The sequence below is a fragment of the Nicotiana sylvestris genome, chromosome 2 (assembly GCF_000393655.2).
Source record: "Nicotiana sylvestris chromosome 2, ASM39365v2, whole genome shotgun sequence".
Classification (NCBI taxonomy): domain Eukaryota; kingdom Viridiplantae; phylum Streptophyta; class Magnoliopsida; order Solanales; family Solanaceae; genus Nicotiana; species Nicotiana sylvestris.
Genome location: NC_091058.1, coordinates 157,980,492 through 158,007,245, shown reverse-complemented (window position 1 = coordinate 158,007,245; position 26,754 = coordinate 157,980,492). Strand labels below are relative to the sequence as shown.

The 26,754-nt window shown below is 37.1% G+C and overlaps 2 long non-coding RNA genes across 4 annotated transcripts; one reads left to right on the top strand and one right to left on the bottom strand.

Moving 5' to 3' along the window:
- On the top strand, positions 1-23,756 carry LOC104218255 (uncharacterized). Of its 3 annotated transcripts, none has more exons than XR_011405517.1 (8): positions 1-327; positions 2,697-2,789; positions 4,932-5,082; positions 5,154-5,259; positions 5,879-5,999; positions 6,071-6,176; positions 17,981-18,067; positions 19,196-23,756. It is a non-coding gene; the product is annotated as an uncharacterized lncRNA (long non-coding RNA). The 3 variants fall into 3 exon arrangements; XR_011405516.1 differs by lacking the exon at positions 19,196-23,756 and adding an exon at positions 18,482-18,917 and having other exon boundaries at positions 2-327; positions 4,941-5,082; XR_011405515.1 differs by having other exon boundaries at positions 3-327; positions 4,941-5,082.
- LOC138886540 (uncharacterized) lies at positions 10,210-17,437 on the bottom strand. Its single transcript, XR_011405518.1, has 3 exons — positions 17,350-17,437; positions 17,136-17,238; positions 10,210-10,388 (listed from the first exon to the last, which is right to left on the bottom strand). It is a non-coding gene; the product is annotated as an uncharacterized lncRNA (long non-coding RNA).
- Positions 23,757-26,754: the final 2,998 nt, after the last annotated feature.

Sequence of the window (26,754 nt, the reverse complement as noted above, 5' to 3'; positions counted from 1 at the left end):
CCTTTCTTATCAGGAAAATTAAGAAGAAAAACGTCACTTCCGTCTCTTCTGGTGCCAATCTAATTAATTGTTATCTCTATCATCGTCTTATCCGCCGACATCTCGATCCAAGAGAATTCCGCTCATCACAATCTTGTTAATTGTTATCTCCGTCATCATCTAATACGCCGACATCTCGATCCAAGAGAATTCCGTTCATCACAATATTTTGATGTGATTTCTGCCTGCGGACAGATGGAAAATCAACGTAATCCTAACTGCGACAGATCGACACAGCTAACGGTGTCGGAAGAAGGAGAGTTCGTCGGCAATTCGTCACCTTGTCAAGTATGTGTTCTTCTATTGATTTAGATGGATCTTTGATAGCAAACAATTTTATGCTTTATTCTTTCAAATGAGATGGAATTCCCATATTTGTGTTTAATGTTATCTACTCGCAGAAATTTGAATCAAGGCTTGTCTTTCTCTTGTATCTATATTCTATAAGCAAATCTCAAGTCAATATATGTAATTGATGCAAAAAAAAAAAAATGGTCTGTGGAACTTCCATTTGTAACGGAGGTACAAACAGTTACACAATGAACTTTACCTTGTGGTAATGACAATAGTAATGATGCAAGCCATGAAGTACCATGCATTGAAAAACTTTAGGAGATGGGCAGATTTTGGAAGATTGGTCTTTTAAGTGTTTGTTCTCTAATTTCAGATGTTAAGCTTTACTTAGAAGTCACACTCTAAATAAGCATATAGAGAAGAGAAGATTTTACACTGAGTTTCACTAAGCTTAAATTTTTCGTGAATTTTAGGCTTGTAACATTAGGTAATGGACTTTATATTGGTTGGGTTGTGAAACTTTTTAAAAGTAAAGATGAGGCTAAGTTTAGAAGGGGAGTCCGGTTTGGAGTCTATGGGTTCGAAATTCTAGGGGTTTTAAGCTAGTGGATTCTAAATTAATAATTTGTATATTAAATAGATTTCTTAAGACAAATACAAGGTTTGGACCAAACTGACTTGGTTTGGTGGAACTCGTACGGTCAATGCTAGCTAGTTCTTTCTTGGATTGTTTAGACTCCCACGGGTTTATATTTTCCTTCTTGGATTATAGACACCCTTGGGATGCAGTCCTTCCTCGAACCCTAAGTAAACGCGGGATGCTTTGTGCACCGGGCTACCCTTATTGTTCCGGGAGTGATTCCTTCACCATTCCTTTTTCCTCCTTTCTTTTATCTTCTTCATTGTTGATTCTCGTCACTGTTTTTCCATCCATAAATCAGCTCACACAATTTAGTCTTTTCCAAGCTCTCTTTTTGCCTAGGCCTTTCTAGTAAGATACAAGCCAAGATGCAAAATTTTATTCCAGCAACAACATAAACGAGAATGACAATTGCAGCTCTAGTAGTAGTAGTAACAGTGATAACGATAAGTACAAATATTTTAAACTAAATATAATTCCATATGAAGTAAATAAAGGAACCAAAGCTAATAAAGGAGGTATTGCAAGAAGGAATTTAACTAGGTGCATATGAATAGTTATACCCAATTAAATCTTTAATTTATTGTCCTAAAGAGGAGAAGCATCTTCATGTGCTATAAAGATTGGAAAAATTGTAGATCCTCCTATATTCACTCACCATTAAAACGGGTGATTAAGGTTTGTTGCCTTTAGGGAAGCCAACGATGTGGTGTTTTTCTTTTCTATCTATCAGTTTCTTAGTAGGTCTTTGACCTAGTTTCACTCCACACTAACATGCAAGGGAAGAGAATAATCTGAAAGTGATATGTTTAGTTTTTAGACAAGAATTGTTTCTCTTTATACGATCTACAAGAACCAGACCCCGTTTGGTGGGATTTCACCGGGTTTGTTGTTGTCATGCGGACTGCAAGAAATGATGGGAAAATTCCAAATTGACTCGGCAGGCATTTGACGACAAGACTTGATAGGATACCTCTACAAACCATTCAAGCTAAATGTCGATAATTGTCATAAAAATGGAAAATCTGTTTAGAAATACATAGATGAGGATTGTATGTATGTCCTTTTGTTGGAACTAAGAACCTTAAGTACACAAGAATGAAATAATTGGAAAATCATGTTAAGAGTGCCTTGCAGTTGCATTGCTTTCCCTCCCCCCGCACACCCCGAAACAGAAAAGAAGAATAATATGCAAAAAAATTCCATAGCTGAAATACACCTTTTCCCACATTAAACGCACCATGTTGAATTTGGGGAAAAACACATTAATTATGCTGAAAATATTCTTGCCTTTGTTTTCCAGGCATGCAAAGTAATTGACAAACAAGCATGGTATTACAATACTTACCATTTCTTTTATTCTTAAAACCTAGTGCAATTAATTAATTCAATCAAAGAAACTGAATCTCAAAACTTTCTCATAATCTCCTGTGACGCGCAACTACGATGCAGAAGGAAAGAATCCATGGTGGATATTCTTCTTATAGTGAAATATTCACCATAGGGAAAATAAAGTTGCCTTATTTTCTCCTTTATTGTAGTTATTTACAGCTAGTTGTTTTTCGTCTTAGGAAATTCTTTTGAAGTTGAATTTGGTAATTGATAGCATGCAGTAGCCCACACATATCCATTGGTGAGACAACCTTATGTAAAAGCAATAGATGGATATGTTATTTCTCAGTTTCATTTCTCATCATGGTGATCCTTCCTCTTGTTGTACCAGGTGTCTTATTCCCCATTTTCTTTGCTGCTGTCTTATTCCCCATTTTCTTGGCTGCTGGAGGTGCTTGATTGAAACACGCACTTCCTGTTGCAGGTAAAGCTTCTCTGCAGTGTGATTCTTAACTATCTGCTGATGACTCCAAACGATTGGCATTACTTTTTATTTCTGATTTTTTTATCATTACACCATACACTTTTTTAGAAGTGTGCATGAGCGTTTCCATTTATAAATTATAGAATTCAGAACTTTGATATTGTTAGACCATCGTAGAGAACATATCATAGCAATTACCAGTTTCAGATTCATTTAAGTCAGATTGGTAGGAGAAATGAGTTTCTCCGACAAGAATGATTTTTATTCATTAGAAGGTTGATAATCTATTTTTGATATATATATACACACACATATACATACCTTCACCGAAATGAGGAATCAAGATGATTGATAGACCCATGTGCTATGATCCTCAAACACCGAGCCATTGGCTTCTCTAAACCAATGTATTATCAAGTGCCAAAGTCTGACTGAAGGGTAACCCACCATTGAAATGCAACACCTTGAGAGAACAATAGTTTCAACAGTTACGAGGCAGTATGTCTATTGATGAGTATTTTGTCTCAAAACTTACTTGATTTGGACTTGAGAAAAGGGTTTGGTCAACGAAAGCCATTATTTTGGTCATATAAAGTGTACCGTGATGAGTCAAGATCTTGAGTCGGGATTGATGTTCGAGGTATTCAATGTCAGTATGGGGATTCATGAATGAAGTCTGAGTTCATCAAGAATTTTATAGCTATGATTTGAGGATAAATTTGTATGGTCAATGAAATTGCGTGAAATTCACATGCGCATACACTCGAGAAGACCCCTATCATTCGGTACAAGTTGAATCGACAAGTTCTAGTCTTCGATAGTCATCGATTTGAACTGAATCCTAATCATTCTCTTCGTGAAATAAGCAACAAATCATTCTTTCTCAGATTTGTAAGGGTGTAGAGAGATCCTACTCCAAGAATTACCATGCCATTGAAGGCAAAGATGAATCTCGAAGTTCCTTGTCCATGCATAGGTTAGTTATTCTCCATGTGTACTGAAAAATTATTCTTAATAGAGCTTTTGAAAAATCATTTTGCTTATTTATAAAAGTTGTCCCTCACAGAAATAGCAAAGGGGTTCCTACTTTAAACAAACTACCACTGACAAAAACATATCTTACAAATAGCAAACAAAATCTAATATATAGATTATCAAAAGCTGGTCTATTGCTCAAAAAACTATCGTCTGAAGTTAGTCTAACCGGCTACCGAAGTTCTTGCAAATTGTTTGACCCTTTGAGTATGTCTTATACTCATTTATCTTATGTTATTTTCTTTCTATTTGTGGACTAAATTCAGGTTATTTGCATAGAAAGATATGAAGTTAGCATAATAACATGCATAATTTCTTGAGCTTTACAAGACTGTGGAAAGGAACATGGAAAAATAATATTACTGATATCTTTTTACAATATAATACAAGAAGTCCTATTTATAGCTACATTCTACGTAGTACATACTACTGCAATTCCAATATGGGACTATACACACTTATATACATAATTATCTAACATTCTCCGTCAAGCCGGTGCATATAAATCATATGTATTCAGCTTGTTAAAAATATAACTATACGAGGACCAGTAAAGGAACTGGTGAAAATATCTGCAAGCTGATAATTCGACTTCATAAATTTTTTAATAATATCTCTTGAGAGTATCTATTCTCTGACGAAGTGACAGTCAATCTCAATGTGTTTAGTCCTCTCATGGAGCACTGGATTTAACAGAATATGAATAGAAGCTTGATTATCACACTTCAATTCTATCTCATTGATTTCTCCAAATTTTAATTCCTTGAGTAGTTGTTTGATCTAAACTAGCTCACATGTTGCCATACCCATTACTCGATATTCTACTTTTCCACTAGATCGAGCAGGTGCATTTTGCTTCTTGCTCTTCCAAGACACCAAGTTACCTCCTACTAAAAGACAATATCCCAAAGTAGAACGTCTATCAGAAGGTGATTCTGCCTAATTAGCGTCTATGTATCCAACGATCTGCTCATGGCCTCAATCCTCGAACAACAGTTATTTGCCTAGGGCTGATTTTATATACTGAAGAATTCAGCACACTCACAAAGAAGGAAATATAAGGTCTAATCATTGTGAGGTAATTCAACTTACTAACCAGCTGCCTAGATATTGCAGGATCACTAAGAGGCTCCCCTTGTCCTGGCAGAAGTTTGGTATTTGGATCTATAGGAGGGTCAATGGGTCTACAACACGTCATTCATGTCTCTCAAGAATATATAAGGCATACTTTCGTGCTCAGAGTTGGTTGAATTTAAAGGTAATTTTAAGAAGCATACAAGACTTAATAAAGAGTTAAATAAGTGGTGATAAATATGCATTTCCTTGCAGTAATGGTGAGCTATCATAGGGCTAAGTTGGTAGAACTTTGGCTACTCTATCGAAAGATCAGAGTGTATTGTGATCGTGTAGTCTACTAAAAAGACGAAAAATGAAGGTATGTTTGTGTCCCATTTTAACTTATCAAGGAAGGTCTGTTTGCATTTCATTATAACTTGAAAATGAAGGTATGTTGCCGGAAGGAAAATTGATGCACGGGAACTTCTGGCTGTATTCTGGTTCCTGAATGTGTTTGACCACCACTGCTCTTCACGGAAAAATAATATTATTGATGTTATTTCACAATATAATACAAGAAGTCCTATTTATAGATATACTCTATGTAGCATATATTAATTCGTATTTCAGTGTAGGACTAGACACACTTATATACACAAGGATGATGCTTGTAAGCTCTAATTTAAAAACATACAAGAGCTAATAAAGGTAATATTTTGTCTTGTTTAGAAGTGTACAAGAGCTAATAAAGGTAATATTCTATCTGATTTAAAAACATTCAAGAGCTAATAAAATTAAGATTTAGAAACATACAAGAACAACTGAGTTAAAATTTTAGAAACATCATCCATATCAAACCAAAAGACGGAAGAGATAATATCATATTGGATCAATCATATACATATAGAAACTTTTGTAATAACATATATGTAGAAACTTATTTAACCATAATAGCATGAAATATTTCTTTTGCTAGTCACTCACATTTTTGTTTGCAGCTTCGGACATCCTTGGTACCTAATCTTTAATGTTCATGTTGCCTGGTTCGACAAGTATCAAGGTCATACAATTCCAGACATGAGTTCTAAGCATCGTGCTCAGAGTTGGTTGAATTTAAAGGTAATTTTAAGAAGCATACAAGACTTAATAAAGAGTTAAATAAGTGGTGATAAATATGCATTTCCTTGCAGTAATGGTGAGCTATCATAGGGCTAAGTTGGTAGAACTTTGGCTACTCTATCGAAAGATCAGAGTGTATTGTGGTCGTGTAGTCTACTAAAAAGACGAAAAATGAAGGTATGTTTGTGTCCCATTTTAACTTATCAAGGAAGGTCTGTTTGCATTTCATTATAACTTGAAAATGAAGGTGTGTGTCATTTTAACTAACTAAGGTAGGAATGCGTGTGTCTCATCTTAACATTTTGGGAGTAAGGCCACAACTCACTGCACATTCCAATAAAATGTTCAAAATAATGAGCAGAGCATGACCTGATTGAGAAGGTGTCTTATCAGATCTGAAATGTCATGAAGTTATATTCATTTGTTGCAAAATATCTAATTACACCCAGGGGCGGCTCAAGCACACACGGGGCCTAAAGCCAAAGTTAAATTTAATATGAGGCCTACACTTTTAAAAGAAAGTTATAAGATATGTTTTTATTTGAAGTCTATTCTTTTAACTTTTTGAGATATAAAGTTGTTAATAGTCTTTTTATAATCGATTTTCTCTAATAATTTTTGCTCGATTGATAATATAGCCAACCTATCTAATCTTTCTTGAGATATTATTGATCTTAGATAAGATTTTACAAAGCAATAGAAGTATGGAACTACTGGAAGCTTAAAGTTATTGTTGAACACCTGAACTAGTGAAATCTTGGAAAAAAAACGTGAGTAATGAAATCTTGGAGAAAGAAGTGAGTAAGAATATTAAAGAGAAACACACAAAATATGTAGGGTTTTTCTGAATTGGAAAAAAAGAAAAAGAACTATTGACTTGGACAAATTAAGGAAGAGAGAGCAAATTTTTTAATGGTGTAAAAATGAAAAATTAAAAGTTATGAAAACTATTCATCTACACATTTTTAAGTAAGTCAAAGTATTCTTTTATTTATATATCTAAAAGGTATTCTTTTCTTTATATTAAAAACTCTATTTTGTATTGAAAATACTAAATATTATTTTTTAAATACCTATGAACCTATTATTTTAAAAAAAAATGGGCCCCCTAAATTTGGGGGCCTAAGGCACACACCTTACTCCACATAAGGTTGGAGTCAGCCCTAACACTCCCTAAACTTGGCACCGCTTACTCAATCCACACTTGACCTATGAGAAGTCCTACGTAACCTCCCCCCCCCCCCCCGCCCGGACCCGGGACAGTCTCATCTAAAGGAAGTGAGAGACGCGCTGTCACGTGAACTTTTTGTGCACGTTTCCTTTTAATAAAATATATTTTTATCTTTTAGACTTTTGTTAGTCTTTTAGATCATCTTGTTTTGGTCAAATTTGTAAAATACTTGGTTGGAACTCCGTTATTAAGGTCGGTTTTTTTATTTTGCTAAAAAAATGGAATTCCAGTCAAACTTTTCATTTGGATCGAAAAAGAAGAAATATACAATTTAAATAAATAGACTTTGCAACTAAAGACGAAATAAAAAGATATACGCCGTTGGGGATCTATTATTATGGCTAAAAAAATTTGTTTGGCATGGAGTAATGGAGTCCTAGCCAAGTTGTTTTTATAGATCCGACCTTAAAGAAATACATAGTTGTAAGAAATAGCTATTGCATGTACAGAGATTAAAAAGGTACACATATGGAACTCCATTGTTGTGGCTAGAACAATTTATTTGGCTAAAAATTATGGAGCTCTAGCCAAGTTTTTTTTAAAAAAATAAATAATAATTTGGTCCGAAAAATAATAAAAAAATACACAATTGGAATAAATAGTCATTGCATCTAAAGAAGAAATAGAAAAAGATATACACAGTTGGAACCCCATTATTATTCTGAAGTAAGTTATTTATCTTATTATGTTATTATTAGTTAAGAATTAATTGGATTGAGGATATGGCGTCATCGTTCGCTGGAATTGAAATATCTGCGAGATTGAGGTATCGGTTAAACAAATTGTTGGAATTCCTAAAGTAATACACTTCCACAAGGCCGTATATTCTTCATTCTGATCAACGATGATTACAATATCGGTTAACCCTGTCATATATTTTATCTCGCCCAAATATGTTTGCAAGCAAGATTTTTGTTTAGTTAAAAGAGCGGACTTCTAGCCAAGGTTTTGTTAATTATTTGGCCCAAAAAGAAAAAAAAGTACTCAACAACAACAACTATGTCTTTGTCATCTTCATCATTACAAAAATAAATTAAAGGTGAAAGTAAAAAAAGTTTATATAAATTATAGTATTGAAAGTTCTCTACCAAGTATAAAACCTATTCCCAACTAGTTGATATCACCTATATGGATCTTTCTATTCCATGTTGGCTTATCTTTAGCTAAGTCTACATTGATTCCAAGAATCCGTAGGTTCAAGACAACATCTTTCCATGTGATTTTAGGTCTACCCGTTTCCCTTTAACACGTTTCCTCATCATAATTTCACACCTATGGCACTCGATTATTTTGACTAAAACTTCTTCAATTAGCTAAAAATAATGAACTTTCAAACTTCTATCATTTGGCGAAAAAAAATATAAATGTATAGTTGGAATAAATAGCGATTGCATTTAAAGAAATAAAAAACGAAAATTTTGGGTAAAATATGGAGTGTATATTAAGTAGTAGCAAGCAAAAATACACAATTGACAAATAAATCATCATCTATAAATATGTCACGATTAACATTTGGAAAATACCCCACCCAGACACTTGCTTTTCGAATTTTTATCGCTTTCACGCACGTGAAAAAGAGCATGTCCACGCTCTTTGCCGTGCCCGTGTCCGGGGGATAAAGGCTATTAAATAACCAAGTTTTAAGGGGATAATTAGGATTACGAGCAGTTTAGCACTGCACCATGTATATGGTGCCAAGTTAGAGGGAAACATGTAAAAGCATAATAGATCCTAAAGGTGATCAAGTTCTAGTATTTTGTAGCCCCCGAGCTTTGGTCTAGTGGTAAGAGCATAGCACATGATGTGTGGATTAGGTGCATGTATGTTCTAACCCTATCGCAAACAAAAATTTTGTATGTAAGTAGGGAAGGGTAGAAGAGCGAGATCGTTATTCAAGCTCATGATAGCTCATATACGTGATCAGGACAAAAAATTGGTATGCAGGTAAGGAAGGATAGAAGAGCGAGACCGTTATCCAAGCTCATGATAGATCATATACGTGATCAGGTTCTGGTATTTTGTAGCCCCCGAGGCTTTAGTCTAGTGGTAAAAGCATAGCACATGATGTGTGCATATAATATGTTGTAAAGCTATCGCAGACAAAAGTTTGGTATTTAAGTATAGAAGAATAGAAGAGCGAGCCCATTATCCGCTGAGTTTTGAAATGTGCACCACTGACCCTTTTGGGATTTTCTTATTATCTAGTATTTTATAGTTTGCTGAATTTTTAGCACCTAAGAGTGTAGCTAGTGGTCAACCAAGTTGGAATAGACCATGGGATATCGGTGTTCGAATTCCAATGATGACAAAATACATTAGGGGACATCTATCCCTCTATTTAAGCACGGTGAATAGAGTTACATGATATCTTTATAGGTAGGAAGTAATATATACCCAGTAGAGTATCCAAGTGCGCATAAGCTTGCCCAAACATCATGATTGTTAATTAAGTGTTAGTTCTAAAAGTTGCCCTCGAAGAGATATCAAAGGAGTACATACCTAATAGAGTTAGTCAAAGTGCACATAAGCTGCCCCAAACATCATGATTGTTAATTAACTGTTAGCTCTAAAAGTTGCACTCGGAGATATAGCGAAGGGGTTTATATTTTAACTTCCACTAACACTAACATATCTAAATAAGCGCAAACGAAATCTAAATATGGTCAAAAGATCTATAGCTCCAACAAAATATCATCTCAAACTATATTCATTCAGTTGAAACTGATGTGGTATAAGATAATATTCTTCATCAATGTCCTTCAAGCACCTTTGGATACTTGCCTTACCTCCTTCAACTTTGTTCCTTGTAAAAAAAAAAATAGGGATTAGATTTTAGATAAAGCTAATTCATAGTTGATATCTACTTTGCATGGTGGTCTTACATTTTCAAGTATGGCATACGACCTTTTCACTATGCCAAGGGCGGATGGCCGATCGCTCACTGGCTTTCGGATGCAATCTAAACCTAGATTAATTATCTTGGCTCTCATTTGGTCGTCGCATCCACTGTTCTTCAATTTTTCTGTGACAATATCTTCACCTTTTTTCCAATTTATCTTTTATTTTGCCCACCATACTTCCGTTGATCTCGTCTGGATCATTCAGAATTTGAAAAAGCGTCGCCCCATAGCTATATATATCAACGCTTGGACTTGCCTCTATATTACAAATAATTATAAAGAATTAAGCAAGTAAGGAAGAAGTAACTGTTAATTGAAAAAAGAAGTTAATAACACAATATTCAGCAAAAAGGTTCAAGATAAAAAATACATAGCTCTTTTACTAACTAACATGTCTTCTCTGGAAGTCATTGGCAGCTTGTTCAAAGTGCTAGGATTAGATCAGACTTCATTTGGGTATTGTTCAAGTTTAATTGTATAGGGAAATTAACTGGCGAGCAAGTTTACCAAAGTCCTCCATTCTAGCCAAATTGAAGAAGGGGGTGTTATGAATTGATTGCCAGGTAACAAAGTCTATGAAGCTATCCATTGTGGCCAAATTGAAGAACATGGTTTTCTCTGTCTTTCTCTCTCTCTATGTGCGGGGGCGGGAGGAGGGGTTTACACATGATTTATGAATTGATAGCCAGGAAACAACATAAATCAAAACTAGTTTTCCTAAGTTTCTATTCTTTTATTCAAAGTAGAAAATCTTCTATACTTGTAGTAATGACAAATATAAGTTACTGTATGAAAGTATGCACAATATGATTGTATTCCACCGGATAGGAAAAAGGTTTTTGATGTAGACTTTTTATTTCCAGTGTTTGCAAAAGTTTCCATGTAAAAGTTGCATAAGTGAAGAGAGCGCAAGGATGACACATTGGATAGTTTGGTGGAAGCATTATAACGTTTGTCTTTTGGTCGAAAAGTCAAGTATAATCGAGGGTTGAGATAAAGTAGAATAAAATATTCAAAACTAGAGTGTTAATAGAAATTTTGAGAAACAATCTTTGAGGTTGTTTAACGATAATTTTCAGCACAAAAACACTTGAAATATTTGTGTCATTAGCCGCGACATGAGTTTAATTATGTGAAGAGAAATTCACTATTTAAAACATAAGCGTCACATGGATGCTGCACAAATTTGAGAACAGGGTATAGGAGATAACAAAAGGAAGATAACTATAGTCATTTAAGCCTAGATGCTTGAATTATCTTTTTCTCTTCAGAACGGGCAAATAAGAGACTTAGAAATAGAACATTTATATATGTTCTTTTTTTAAAAATATATATGTATGCTAACTTCCATGCCATTAATTAGTTAATTAAGGGTAAGATGTCACAGAGATCTTCGTGTCACTGCCGTTGAATATTTTTCTTTTGTTCTTTTTATTGCTATAGTGAGTGCTAAAGTTTTTACCCGTGCTAGTGTGAATATTTGAGGTAAGTTGTTTCCATATATAGTTGATGGAAGTTGAGAGTAGTATCTATATCAGTAAAATTGTTGTATACTGCCCACATATATTACTCATAATAAGAGAACAAAGTACAATAAGCTCTTTTTACTGTGTATCAGTGGTTATTGTGAAAATTTCTTCTAAGCTTCAGCACAATAAACTCTTCCAAAGTCACTTCTGCAAAATCTTCTTCACCTTATTCAACCAAAATGGATTTACCAATCTAACATTAATGGCATAGTTTTCCCAAGGTCCTAGTATTCGCTAACAACATTCAGTTTGAAAAGGTAATAGGCATGTCTTTACGTCTTTCAATTCCATATGCATATCATGGAGTATTTTCCATATCTTACGAGCGGTGAGAATTAAATCAAAGTAATATTCATAGGTTCAACCTTTTATAGCACAATTTGGAAGAAAATATCTTCTAAATTTATACAAACACAAGTATGAATGAAGTAACTTTGACTCTGCTAATATATATTGTTTGTTTAAAAAACATGAATAGTTATTCTGTTATAGTCTTTGCTTCAATTATTACTTATTATACGCACGCATTCAGACCGAAAGATACTTGAAGGTGTTGGTTTATGTTTAGTCAACAATGGCATGCCAATTGGAAGAGTTGGTGGAAAGAGTTGGTGTGGATGCTAGGAGGAAGCTTCCTCCTTTATGTCACCCATGACGTCAAGAGGAGGTCTTTACCTCTATAAATAGATGCACTCCTTCATTTGTAGAAATCATCCCAAAAATAATACAACACATTGTAGTGAGTAGAGAGTTAAGAGAGAAATTCTCTTAAGTGTAATTGGGAACTCTCCCCTTCCTTTGTTAATATTAAAAAGGCAACTGTTCTCTGGTGGACGTAGGATTATTTTGATCCGAACCACGTTAAATCTTGTGTTCTTTCTTTTACGTTTCCGCTAACAATTGGTATCAGAGCAACATGATTCTTTAACGATCCAACGAGGAGGAACAAGCAAAGATGAGTTCCATGAAGTTTGAAATTGATAGATTCAGTGGACGCAACAACTTCAATATCTGGAAGACCCAGATGATGGCGTTACTGCGGAGGGAAGGTTCAATCCATGCTATTGACGGAAAGTATCCTAAGGATATATCAACTCCCGATAAGGAGAAGATTGAAGGGGATGCATTGAGTGCAATCCAGCTATCCCTTGCACCTAACGTGCTTTGTGAAGTGAATACGGGTACCGAAGAGACGGCCAAACAGTTATGGGAAAAGCTAGAAGGGCTATACCAAGACCGATCAGTGACAACAAGGATGTTGTTACAACGGCGTCTTCACACATTTAAGATGGGGTCAGGTACTTCGTTACAAGATCATTTAGATGCGTTCAATAAACTTGTCATGGACTTACAGATTGCAGGAATTAAAAAGGAGGAGGAGACGCTTGCATGTGCTTTGCTATTTTCATTGACTTCAGGATATCGTGATATTGAGAATTCAATGATGTATAGCAAGGAGCCTATCAAGCTTGAGCAAGTGCGGCAGGCACTTAACTCTAGTGATGTGCGGAGGCACATTGAAGGAGATAGAGATGACCAGGCAAGTGGGCTCTTTGTGAGAGGCCGGACTAGCCAACAGGGAAAGAGAAAATCAAAGCACAGATCAAAGTCTCGTGTGAACAAGAAGAATACAGAGTGTTGGGGTTGTGGCAAGAAGGGGCACTTTGAACGAGACTGCCCAATGTCAAAGTCCAAGGAAAAGGCGAGTGCATCCACAGTTGAACAGGTACATGATTTTGATAATGATTATGTACTAACAACATCGTGTAATAATAATAGTAGTTATGGAAACAAATGGGTGTTAGACTCTGCTTGCACTCTGCATATGACGTTCCGAAAAGACTGGTTTAGCAGCTATGAGAAAAGTGGAGGAACCGTAGTAATGGGCAATAATGCAACTTGTGCAATAGTTGGCATTGGCTCAGTTCGGGTTCGCTGCCATGATGGAGTCGTGAGGACTATTACACAAGTCCGTCATGTTCCTGATCTGAAGAAGAATTTGATCTCCCTGAGTACTCTGGATGAACAAGGCTACAGGTACATGAGCGAAGCAGGAACTATAAAGGTGACTAAAGGTTCTTTAGTCATGCTGAAAGGCAAGCTGGAGAACGGCCTTTACACATTGGCCGGAAGCACCATTGTTGGCTCTGCAAATGCATCTACAGTGCAGTTATCTAATGATGACAAGGCAAGACTATGGCACATGAGACTGGGTCATATGAGCGCACGTGGACTGGAGATGTTGAGCAATCGTAAACTTTTGGAAGGTGAGAAGATCAGCACGCTTGACTTCTGTGAGCACTGCGTTCTAGGGAAGCAGAAGAAGGTCAGCTTCAGCACTGGCAAACACAAGACAAGAGGAGTGCTAGACTACATCCATTCAGATTTATGGGGTCCTTCTAAACTTCCATCGAAGGGCGGAAAGAGGTATCTTCTCATTTTTATTGATGATTTCTCACGAAAGGTTTGGGTGTATTTTTTGAAGGCAAAAAGTGATGCTTTTGAAGCATTTAAAGAGTGGAAGATTTTGGTTGAAAATCAAATGGAGCGGAAAATCAAGTATCTTCGCACAGACAATGGCTTGGAGTTTTGCAATGAAGAGTTTAATGAATTCTGCAAGGTTCATGGGATCTCAAGACATAGGACTGTCAGGCATACCCCACAGCAGAATGGAGTTGCCGAGAGAATGAACAGAACTCTTCTTGAAAAGGCTCGTTGTATGCTCCTACAAGCCAAAATGTCCAAAGTATTTTGGGCTGAAGCAGTTCACACTGCTGCTCATATTGTCAATCGATCTCCAGCATCGGCAATTGACTTTAAGACTCCGAATGAGGTATGGTCAGGTGAACCCTCTAACTATTCATACTTACGAGTATTTGGGTGTCCAGCTTATTATCACGTTAATGAAGGAAAGCTTGAACCAAGGGCTAAGAAGGCCATATTCGTAGGGTATGTGGATGGAGTAAAAGGGTACAAACTTTGGTGTTTGTCTTTACTCAAATTTATAGTTAGTAGAGATGTCACCTTTGATGAATCCTCTATACTTGATCCCCGTAAAGTTTCCGTGGAGTTTTCAGGAAACAAGAACGACGAGCAGGTGGAGCTTCCGGTGGAGCTTGCCAAGGAAAAGGATCAAGAGACTCAGGTTAAAGATGAGTCAGAAGATGTAGACCTTGAAGAACTTGCTGTCAATGAACCATACACAATTGCAAAGGGGAGAGAGAAGAGGCAAACACGAGAACCGGAACGCCTTATAAATCAAGCAAACTTGATTGCATATGCGTTCGTAGCTGCACAAGAAGAGATTAAGGATCTGGAGCCCTCCTCGTATATTGAAGCAACTTCTTGCAAGGATGTTGTACAATGGCGGTTAGCCATGACTGAAGAGATGGAGTCTCTTCACAAGAATCAGACATGGGTCTTAGTGAAAAGACAAAAGGGGAAGAGGACAGTTGGATGCAAGTGGGTCTACCGAAAGAAAGAGGGAATTCCTGAAGTGGAAGATGCTAGGTTCAAGGCGAGATTGGTTGCAAAAGGATTCAGTCAGAAGGAGGGAATTGACTACAATGAGATTTTCTCTCCAGTCGTGAAGCATAGCTCAATTCGCGTGCTACTAGCATTGGTTGCCCAATTTGACTTGGAGCTTCAACAGCTTGATGTCAAAACTGCTTTCTTACACGGTGATCTAGAAGAGACAATCTATATGGATCAGCCTGAAGGTTTCCTAGCTGAGGGAAAAGAAGATCACGTATGCCAACTAAAGAAGTCTTTGTATGGTTTGAAGCAATCCCCTAGACAGTGGTACAAGAGGTTTGATGCATTCATGACTACACATGAATTCTCAAGGAGTGCATTTGATAGTTGTGTGTATCACAAGAAGATGTCTGGTAACTCAATGATTTATTTACTGTTGTATGTTGATGATATGCTTATTGCTGCTAACAACATTACAGAGATAAATGCTTTGAAGAAACTGTTGAGTAAGGAATTTGACATGAAGGATTTAGGAGCTGCAAAGAAAATCCTTGGTATGGAGATTTCAAGAGAAGACGGTGTTGTACATCTTTCTCAGAAGAGGTGCATTGAAAGGGTTCTCGACAGATTCAATATGCATACGTGCAAGCCTGTAAGTACACCATTAGCTCCTCATTTTAAACATTCAAAGTTACAAATGCCTCAGTCCGAGGATGAGGTGGAGCATATGTCAAAGATTCCTTATGCCAGTGCAGTTGGTAGCATTATGTATGCTATGGTATGCACACGTCCAGATATTGCTCAATCTGTAAGTGTGGTAAGTAGATACATGTCCAGCCCAGGAAAGAGGCATTGGGAAGCTGTCAAGTGGATATTGAGATATCTCAAAGGAGCTTCTGGTGTTGGTCTGACCTTTCGAAAAAGTGGTGGAGGTATTTCAATTCTCGGTTATGTAGATTCTGACTATGCAGGAGATCTTGACAGAAGAAGGTCCACAACTGGATACATCTTTACCCTCGTTGGCAGTGCCGTTAGTTGGAAGTCGACTCTGCAGTCGATTGCCGCTTTGTCTACGACAGAAGCAGAATACATGGCAGCAGCGGAGGCGATGAAGGAAGCTATCTGGTTGAAAGGTTTAGTAGCGGAATTGAGTTTAGTTCAGCTGGAATCAACTTTTAGATGTGATAGTCAGAGTGCTATTCATCTAATGAAAAATCAGAGATTTCATGAGCGCACTAAACACATTGATGTCAGATTTCATTTTATTCGAGATGTTGAAGAGGGAACTATCAAGGTGTTGTTGACCAAGATAGTCCCACTCGCTAAGTTTGCACACTGCAAGGACTTGGCGGGGGTGTGCATCAACTGATGCAACGCCGAAGAGAACAGTTGTTAGGTGGAGGTGGTATGTTCAACAATGGTTTGATTCTTCTTGTTTCTTACAACGGGGTTGCCCAGTAAGCTTAGAAGTTTTGGCCAGAGTTGTTCACATGCACGCTCGAAACGCAAACCAAGGTGGAGATTGAAGGTGTTGGTTTATGTTTAGTCAACAATGGCATGCCAATTGGAAGAGTTGGTGGAAAGAGTTGGTGTGGATGCTAGGAGGAAGCTTCCTCCTTTGATGTCACCCATGACATCAAGAGGAGGTCTTTACCTCTATAAATAGATGCACTCCTTCATTTGTAGAAATCATCCCAAAAATAATACAACACATTGTAGTGAGTAGAGAGTTAAGAGAGAAATTCTCTTAAGTGTAATTGGGAACTCTCCCCTTCCTTTGTTAATATTAAAAAGGCAACTGTTCTCTGGTGGACGTAGGATTATTTTGATCCGAACCACGTTAAATCTTGTGTTCTTTCTTTTACGTTTCCGCTAACAATACTTTACATGGTTGTTTTTGTGGAGTAACACTAAGCTTGTTTAGTATCTAATTTTGTGAAGTCTTAGCAATTTTGCATACCAAATTCGTATTTTCAACAATATAAATGTAGTTGGTTCTTACCCGCGGGGTTGTCATGATACGCTTCTGTCATACCTTGAGCAAACTTCAACGACTCAAATGTTGTTCGAACTGAGCCAAGATCACAGATTAGTCCACTGCCATCCTGCAAGTTTAGTTAACATCAATCAGATTTACCTCATGTCTTGTCATTTGTTTTTTGTTATTTCCAATTGAACTAAACCAAAATTATGTTTTAATGATAAAATAAACATACATCATCAATCAGTATATTGCGTGGTTTCAAATCGCAGTGAACCAGGAAAGTTGTGTGCAATAGATGTAGGGCGTATGCAACATCCCGTAGTAACTTCAGTGCTTGTGGCCAATCCAATGCTACACAAAGTGTAAAAATGCATGTTAGAAGGGATAATGTTTGTGCATGAGCTTTGTGACCACCTTAATACCTGGTGTGCCAAAAATAACAAGAGTACAAAGATCAAACCTGTAGAGCTTCTATGCTAGCAAGTGGTTTTGTAGTCAATAAGATTTGTGAAACAACAATTAGTTCTCATGTGTTGTTAACCATTCATTGTAATCAGTCAATATTATGGAGAATAGTTAGGAGAGTAAACTTGACCATATCACTCAGGTCCAAAGAAAAAGAGGAGGATATTTCAATGATGGGAGACTTTTCTTAGGCATTTTATAGTAGTTGTCATTTGATGTCCTAAATTTCCTTTTGTTATGTCAGTTAACTTTCCTTGATCTCGTTGTGCTATGTTGATCTTCCAATAACGCCATGCCTCCTGTAACTGCCTGCATTATGTGCTAGTCTATTCGAGATGCATGATCAAAAAATATAATAATCAGATGCATGAACTATTCGAGAAATTCTTCTTCTGCAGGCTTAGAACCAATAACGGCTATTACCCTCCATTTCTTTCGACTCAACACTCAGCTCCTGCCTCCTTGCAACATCCCTCGTATTTCAGGTATATGAACTTTTCTAAAAAGATTTTCTTTTTTAAGAAGTAATTGGTTTCATTGGCATCAAGGAAAGAGCAAAATAGTCACAAAAGTGAAGAAGCAAAAAAGGCAGTTGTTAGCTCCATTACAGATGTTCAGATTAAGACTAGGAAGCTAACAAAGTTCAAAAAACCATCAGGTGAATCTGGGTATAAATAATTGCACTGAATAAATAAAAGAAACATATAGCTTTGAGAGATTGGTAAGTAGTTGATAGTCCATCAAAGCATCTTTTGTTCCTTTCCTTCCAAATTTTCCTAGAAAAGATGTCATATGCATCTTATTACTCTGGTTATCCCATATCTTCTGTCACTTCAATTTCTATGTATATGGATGATTCTTAGCTTGTACTTATTTCAATCAATGCCATCATTCTGCAGGAAAGTATGAACCAAGGCTTTTAATAGCTTCTTGCGATGCCCCTATTGGAATGCAGTTAATTTCCATGTTTCTAATGGTGAAAAGGATGAATTGAGTGTTATCTTCTAACATTTTACGACGATGTGAAACTTGTTCTGCTGGAAACATTTGTTTGAGAGTAGCTGATTTTGGTGGTTAGCTGTATAAGTGATGAGCTATCTTACTATAGTAGGACGAAGGCACTTTCAAACTGAAAAATATGGAAAAACTTCAGGGGTTAGAGGTGTTAGTTCTGTGTCTGGAGAAGACTACTCTAATATAGTCCCTTTTTGTCCATTTTAGTTAAGCTCCAATTTACCATTTGGGGGTCGATTGAAGAGTTTTTTCCCTTTAACTGACATATTGCAAGTGGAATTTCGTGATTTTGAGAGCATGCAGCCCATTTAAAGAGTTTCAGTTTCCTCTTCATTGTTCTAAATCTATCCACCAATCTAAGAGATTGACTCACTCTGAGCTTGGACCAAAGATAAGACTAAAAAGGACGAATCGACTTGCACTTGTCTAACTTCTATTAACAGAGCTTAGAGCAGCTTTCGAAATAAAATGCTAGCTTCTGAACCAATTTGGTATTCAAATTATTCTGTATTCATTTTGTTTATTTTTAGAGAGAATTTGTTTTTGCTAGAAGCTAAATCCTAGTTGTTACAACGATCTCACAGACTTTTTGCATGTAGCCAACAAACTGCAGGGCCTAAAGCTCTAGAATGGAGAGATCCGGATTCTATCTAGCCGGAGAGAACTTTGGTGTTAGTCGACATTAGCAATGACTACTCAAACTGGTACATGCTAATAAAAAAGGTAGAAGAATCACCAGCAGAATCAAGGTAGACGGTGAAAATCTGAGATGGTCCTACTAAGCCTTGAAACAAGCATCTGATAGACGGTGAAAATCTGAGATGGTCCTACTAAGCCTTGAAACAAGCATCTGATGGCACCAAACTTTGCAGAAAATGAGGTAGAAACGTACAAATTTATACATGCAGGATGGTGCTAAATTTCAACAGCTTCGGAAGATACGTCCTACTTGAATCTTGGCTAGGTGGAAGCAGAGTAGTGGTGATTGTCCCAGAAATTTGAAACAGATGCAGGTTGGACAGAATATGGCAACAAGATTTTAAAATAATTGGAAGAGTTGATGGGCAGAAACGAACAAAACCTATTCAGAAGCTGCAGCAACACAACTGTGGCAGAAGAGGAGATTCGAAAGAAAACAAAGGGGATACCAGAAGGAAGAGTTAGTGTATATGAAGCAACTTTTGGTGGACAGAGAAGAGTATTTAGCCTAATGCTTAGTGGCTATCTCAGCGACCAATTTAGTCCCAACCCAGAAGCGGTGGTGCTACAAAGTTGTTTTCAACAGTGCAGGAAAGTACCGACAGGTCTCAAAGTCGCAGAGGTGCGCTCCGGAATGTACTATTTTTGATTTCGTATTGTACATTGACAGCAAACACTTCAGAGCAGGGAATGGTTTTGGAAGGGAAGAAGGCTGGAGATATGACCTAAGTATCTGGCCAGAATCATCGTCGAAGTTAACAAAGATGGCAAAGTAAATTGCCGGCAACAATCTGATGACTGACTATCCGAATTTCCAAGAGGAGACCAGTCATCCAAGCTGATAAAACAAGGGGAAACGAGACGGTGATGACAGATCAGCGAATTACGTGGCTGGCTGATTTTCAAAACTTGAAACTGAGCCATTCAAGCACTTGATTCCAATCAATGAACAAACAAACTTGAAACTGAACCATTCAAGCACTTGATTCCAATCAATAAACAAACCTGGTCCAGAATTGAAGGAATGAAGGAAAACTGGAGAGAAATCACCCTTCCTTCAGAAACATGGGTTGTGCTTGTTATGACCCTTGTATTTTTAACATGGGCTCCTCTTTTTCAACCTAATGCAATTATCATCCTGTAACACAGGAAATAGAAGTCCAATTATCAAATAAAAATACTCCAACACAAAAGAAAGAACAGTCAAGAGCTCTTATCCCTTCCAGACCAGCTTGTGACCCCAACATTGGATACCATGGACAAACAGTGGACGAAGGAGCAGACCAATCAATGTTTTTGCATGGAAGAGAGATGATGCCAACAGACACAGAACAGAAACAGAATCAAATATGGATATATGCTCCTTGGAAAACTGGACATCCTATGCATCAATTGGGGCACCGTCTTTACCATGGTATGATGAAACAAACAACATGCAAGGTGGTATGAGCTCTTCAACAGAAACCAAAAGTGTGCTAACAGCTGGGAGTAGGTGTGGGAGGTTTTGAACAAGATCTATTGGGCTTGCCGCTACGAGTAGAATACATGAGGATGCAGAAAAATCAAAATATCATCATAAAGCCACCAGCACCAGACAGTGAAAAGAGGAAAAGAAAGAACAAGGTGAAAAAAATAGAATTCAAAGTTGAGTATGGGAAAGTGAAGGGAGAACCAGGCACAGGAACAACGTAATTTTAGAAGATTAAGATTCTAAGTTAGAACTTAAGGGGTGTAAACATACTAGGAAGGGAAGATGCTAAGGTCATTAATACAGAGATGGAAAACAGGTATCCTGTGTTTTCAAGAAACAGAATTGGAAGAGTGGTCAGGCAGCATAATCCGGCAAATTTGGAGGAATAGATGGGTTGACTGCGTTGTCTCAAAGCCTAAGGTAATCAGGCGGAAGAGTAATACTATGGGTTAAGAGGAATGGTCTTGCTTGAATGACAGAACGGGGTTCTTAGGCCCCATTTGTTTGCACTAAATGGAGATCTGAATCCTAATCATTCATATCTCAAATATTAAGAGCGTTTGTTTTTAAAGCCTGAATCTTAATCATTCAGATCTTACTCATTAAGTGTGTTTGTTTGTTTTCCTTCACAACTACTTAATGGGTCTGAATAGGTCTGTATGATTAAGATCTATAACAAAGACTTAATTTCATTAAGATGTTATCATCTACATTCATTACTAACTGTCGTCATCGTCAATCATTATCAACTACCACCATCAACAATTGTAGGTCATTAATACAGAGATGGAAAACAGGTATCTTTTGTTTTCAAGAAACAGAATTGGAAGAGTGGTCAAGCAGCATAATCCGGCAAATTTGGGGGAATAGATGGGTTGACTGCGTTGACTCAAAGCCTAAGGTAATCAGGCGGAAGAGTAATACTATGGGTTAAGAGGAATGGTCTTGCTTGAATGACAGAACGGGGCTCTTAGGCCACATTTGTTTGCACTAAATGGAGATATGAATCCCAAACTTTGCAGAAAATGAGGTAGAAACGTACAAAGTTATACATGCATGATGGTGCTAAATTTCAACAGCTTCGGAAGATACGTCCTACTTGAATCTTGGCTAGGTGGAAGCAGAGTAGTGGTGATTGTCCCAGAAATTTGAAACAGATGCAGGTTGGACAGAATATGGCAACAAGATTTTAAAATAATTGGAAGAGTTGATGGGCAGAAACGAACAAAACCTATTCAGAAGCTGCAGCAACACAACTGTGGCAGAAGAGGAGATTCGAAAGAAAACAAAGGGGATACCAGAAGGAAGAGTTAGCGTATATGAAGCAACTTTTGGTGGACAGAGAAGAGTATTTAGCCTAATGCTTAGTGGCTATCTCAGCGACCAATTTAGTCCCAACCCAGAAGCGGTGGTGCTACAGAGTTGTTTTCAACAGTGCAGGAAAGTACCGACAGGTCTCAAAGTCGCAGAGGTGCACTTCGGAATGTACCATTTTTGATTTCGTATTGTACATTGACAGCAAACACTTCAGAGCAGGGAATGGTTTTGGAAGGGAAGAAGGCTGGAGATATGACCTAAGTATCTGGCCAGAATCATCGTCGAAGTTAACAGAGATGGCAAAGTAAATTGCCGGCAACAATCTGATGACTGACTATCCGAATTTCCAGGAGGAGACCAGTCATCCAAGCTGATAAAACAAGGGGAAACGAGAGGGTGATGAGAGATCAGCGAATTACGTGGCTGGCTGATTTTCAAAACTTGAAACTGAACCATTCAAGCACTTGATTCCAATCAATGAACAAACCTGGTCCAGAATTGAAGGAATGAAGGAAAACTGGAGAGAAATCACCCTTCCTTCAGAAACATGGGCTGTGCTTGTTATGACCCTTGTATTTTTAACATGGGCTCCTCTTTTTCAACCTAATGCAATTATACATCCTGTAACGCTGGAAATAGAAGTCCAATTATCAAATAAAAATACTCCAACACAAAAGAAAGAACAGTCAAGAGCTCTTATCCCTTCCAGACCAGCTTGTGACCCCAACAGTGGATACCAGGGACAAACAGTGGACGAAGGAGCAGACCAATCAATGTTTCTGCATGGAAGAGAGATGATACCAACAGACACAGAACAGAAACAGAACCAAATATGGATATATGCTCCTTGGAAAACTGGACATCCTATGCATCAATTGGGGCACCGTCTTTACCATGGTATGATGAAACAAACAGCATGCAAGGTGGTATGAGCTCTACAACAGAAACCAAAGGTGTGCTAACAACTGGGAGTAGGTGTGGGAGGTTTTGAACAAGATCTATTGGGTTTGCCGCTACGAGTAGAATACATGAGGATGCAGAAAAATCAAAATATCATCATAAAGCTACCAGCACCAGACATTGAAAAGAGGAAAAGAAAGAACAAGGTGAAAAAAATAGAATTCAAAGTTGAGTATGGGAAAGTGAAGGGAGGACCAGGCGCAGGAACAACGTAATTTTAGAAGATTAAGATTCTAAGTTAGAACTTAAGGGGTGTAAACATACTAGGAAGGGAAGATGCTAAGGTCATTAATACAGAGATGGAAAACAGGTATCCTGTGTTTTCAAGAAACAGAATTGGAAGAGTGGTCAGGCAGCATAATCCGGCAAATTTGGGGGAATAGATGGGTTGACTGCGTTGTCTCAAAGCCTAAGGTAATCAGGCGGAAGAGTAATACTATAGGTTAAGAGGAATGGTCTTGCTTGAATGACAGAACGGGGTTCTTAGGCCCCATTTGTTTGCACTAAATGGAGATCTGAATCCTAATCATTCATATCTCAAATATTAAGAGCGTTTGTTTTTAAAGCCTAAATCTTAATCATTCATATCTTACTCATTAAGTGTGTTTGTTTGTTTTCCTTCACAACTACTTAATGGGTCTGAATAGGTCTGTATGATTAAGATCTATAACAAAGACTTAATTTCATTAAGATGTTATCATCTACATTCATTACTAACTGTTGTCATCGTCAATCATTATCAACTACCACCATCAACAACTGTAGGTCATTAATACAGAGATGGAAAACAGGTATCCTTTGTTTTCAAGAAACAGAATTGGAAGAGTGGTCAAGCAGCATAATCCGGCAAATTTGGGGGAATAGATGGGTTGACTGCGTTGACTCAAAGCCTAAGGTAATCAGGCGGAAGAGTAATACCATGGGTTAAGAGGAATGGTCTTGCTTGAATGACAGAACGGGGCTCTTAGGCCACATTTGTTTGCACTAATTAATACTATGGGAAGGCCCCATTTGTTTGCACTAAATGGAGATATGAATCTTGATCATTCATATCTCAGATATTAAGAGCGTTTGTTTTTAAAGTCTGAATCTTAATCATTCAGATCTTACTCATTAAATGTGTTTATTTTTCTTCACAACTACTTAATGGGTATGAATAGGTCTGTAAGATTAAGATCTATAACAAAGACTTAATTTCATTAAGATGTTATCATCTACATTCATTACTAACTGCCGACATCGTCAATCATTATCAACTACCACCATCAACAACTGTAGCCGGCATCGCCCACCATTATAAATTACGACCACCCACCATAACCTTCTTCAATCACAACCACAACCACTACCCACCATTATTAACTATCACTACCCACCACCACCATCCTTAAACAATAAACATAATCGCTATCGCTACTAATATAATCACTAGCTACTATCTAGAAATACCACCATCAACAAAAAATACCACCAATCACTGCCTCTAGTCGCCACTCAAAGCACATATATATATATATATATATATATATATATATATATATATATATATATATATATATATTCTATGTAGTCGGATGTTTAAAAAGCAAACAGTCTTAATAATTTGGTATTCAGATCTTAAAACAAATCTTAATATTCATATTCAAATATCTTAATTTTAATACACATCTTGATATTCAGATATGCATTAAGATTCAGACGTCTTAATCTTATAAAAACAAATGGGGCCTTACTATCTCATGTTTGTTAAGCACAGCTGAAAAATTCAGATAGCTTTACGGGAGTATATGGACATCATCACGATGAAGAAAGGGAAGGAACTGGAAGGTGGAGACTTAAAAATAACGAGGTTTAAGGGGAAAAAAAGCTAAACTACACTAAAAATTCAAAAGAGTTATTCATCTACCTCGCAGAAAGGAAGACGAAGTCTTAAAAGTAATCAACACACCAGTCTATTGTAATTAAGAACCCAGATCAATCTTTGAGGCTTGTTCATTCTTCTCCTTCTTGACCATGTGAAGTTATTTCTATGAAAGATCTTTGTAGTGGTAAATGAACTATTAGCCTCATACCATCTTACTTGATGAGTTCCGGCAACAGTAGATAACTTACTGTGGAACATGTTTGTATGCGAGCACGCTAACTAATAGGAATGGAATCCTCAGCGCTATATAGTCAGGCTCAATCTAGTTGAACTGGTTTTTGAAATAATAGAAAGAAATGGATTCGTTTGCTAATTGTTTATAACGGTGTTATCAAAGCCAGCTTACATGGTAGCCAGCGTAAAAGTTGGGAGTTATGTGATAGAAGAATGCCAACTAAGGTGAAAGGTAAGTTCTGTAGAACATCTATAAGACCGATTATGTTGTATAGTATTGAAGCGTATCCACAAGATGAGTGTTGTAGAAATGTGAATGCTAAGATGGATGTATGATCATACAAGATTAAATAAGATTAAAAATTATCACATTTGCCAGAAGGTGCAAGTAGCACACATTTAGGATAAAATGAGAGAAGGACGTTTGAGATGGTTTGGTCATGTTCTGTGTCGACTTACATATGCACTACTCCATAAGTGTGAAGCTATGGTGGGAGAAGGTGTAAAAAGGGGGACGGTGTAGACGTAAAATAGATGGAAAAAAATTGTATCGAAAGATCTACAAATTCGTAAAATCAATGCAGACTTAGCTAACAATAAGATACAATGGAAGAACAAAATACAATAGGTGATACATACTAGTTGACTTGGTAGAGAAGTTTCATTATTGTAATAATAAAATTGTTAATATTATTATTATTATTACTATTATTATATTTAGGGAGGTTGGATACACAAGCTATTCTTAGAGAGGAAGTTTCAAGTATTTTGGGCCTATCCAGGTAATGGGAGATCGACAATGGTGTCACACATCATATTGGAGTAGTTGATGAAATGGATGCTCGTTTCCGGCATCTTATCAAAAAAAATGTGCCACAAAGACTTAAAAGATAAGTTTTACAACGTAATTGTTAAACCAACTATGTTGTACGGGCGGAGTGTTGGCCTGTCAAGGCATCGCATGTTCTGAAGATGAAAGTAGCAAAAATGAGGATGCTAAGATGGATGTGTGAACATACTAGGAGAGATACGATTAGGAATGAAGATATTGTCGACAAGTTAGGAGTGGTCTGTGTGATGGACAAGATGCGGAAAGTGAGGCTGAGATGGTTCGAGCATGTGAAGAGGAGATGCATAGATGCCCCAATGAGGTGTGAGAGATTGGCTATGACTGGTTCAAGAAAAGATAAAGGACATGACACATTTTCAGTTTACCAAGGACATTGTGGAGGTCGAGGATTAGGGTAATAGGTTAGTTAATAGTTGAATGTATTTTGTTTTTATCATGTATTTTTTTATATAGTACTATTATTATTCTCGTATTTTCTATTTTTAGATTTTTGTTACTACCTGTTGTTTCTTTTACTTTAGTTATATTATTTTATTGGTTGTTTCTACTTCTCTCTCCGTATTTTTGTCATAACTACTTTGGTTATGCTTTCCTTGAGCCGGGGTCTATCGAAAACAATCTCTCTAGCTTCACAAGGTAGGGGTAAGGTCTGCATATATGTTACCCTCCCCAAACCCAGTGTTAGCGAAAGAGCTCGCTTCCTCGCTTTAAGCGAGAACCGATGCAAAGCGCCACAGTTCCCACTTCCCCGTGTGAAGCGACT